Source organism: Limulus polyphemus, unplaced genomic scaffold (genome assembly GCF_000517525.1).
Source record: "Limulus polyphemus unplaced genomic scaffold, Limulus_polyphemus-2.1.2 Scaffold273, whole genome shotgun sequence".
Classification (NCBI taxonomy): Eukaryota; Metazoa; Arthropoda; class Merostomata; order Xiphosura; family Limulidae; genus Limulus; species Limulus polyphemus.
In genome coordinates, this window is record NW_013665883.1 from 415,929 (window position 1) to 416,556 (window position 628).

The following is a 628-nucleotide window of genomic DNA, read 5'->3' on the forward strand; positions in this document are numbered from 1 at the left end:
CATCTCGTAACATTATACATTTATATATATTTATTATTTTTATTATATTGACCTTTCAGCCATGCCTGGCTAACAATACAGAAGTTGTAATGATGTGGCGCACGTGTTCTGGTGTAACCGTATCCACTAATATAAAAGTGACCTTTAGTTTTTACAAAGTGACCTGTCTTGGCTGTGTTTTAGTAGACTAGTATTTTGTAAAATACAGTCACATTTCAGTTATTATACATTATATATGTATGTAGTTTATTGCTATTTAGAAATAAGTTCTTAAACTTGTTTTTATTTGAACATAGAACAGTAAATATAGAAGTAAAGCAAACAATTATCTCTTCTAGTTATGACCTTTGTACTTGATTGCTGCTTGATGTAGGCTGCTAAACGTATTAAAATTTTGCACGTGGAGGATATGAAACAAAATGTTTTTAGGTTTTATATATATACAGTTGAATAATCAAAAAATCATAAATTACCATATCAGTACCATAGAATTCCACTATAATTTATCAACCTTAGTAAATAAGCTGTATTTGGGTTTAAAAAAATATGAAATGTCAAGCAGACTAAATACACAACCTACCTCCTTGAAACCTTGGTTCAAAAGAAAGAAATGGCATCCAAACACATT

At 29.3% G+C, this 628-nt stretch overlaps 1 protein-coding gene and 1 long non-coding RNA gene across 5 annotated transcripts in view; one reads left to right on the top strand and one right to left on the bottom strand.

The window, feature by feature from the left end:
* The window catches only part of LOC111085208, a 15,839-nt gene that overhangs the window by 7,511 nt on the left and 7,700 nt on the right, over positions 1-628 (bottom strand). The window contains exon 2 of the long non-coding RNA XR_002610041.1: positions 346-352. This is a non-coding gene — a long non-coding RNA (uncharacterized LOC111085208). The remainder of the gene's footprint in view (positions 1-345; positions 353-628) is intronic.
* The window catches only part of LOC106456939 (G-protein-signaling modulator 2-like), a 56,801-nt gene that overhangs the window by 3,100 nt on the left and 53,073 nt on the right, over positions 1-628 (top strand). The gene's annotated exons all lie outside the window — the stretch shown is intronic.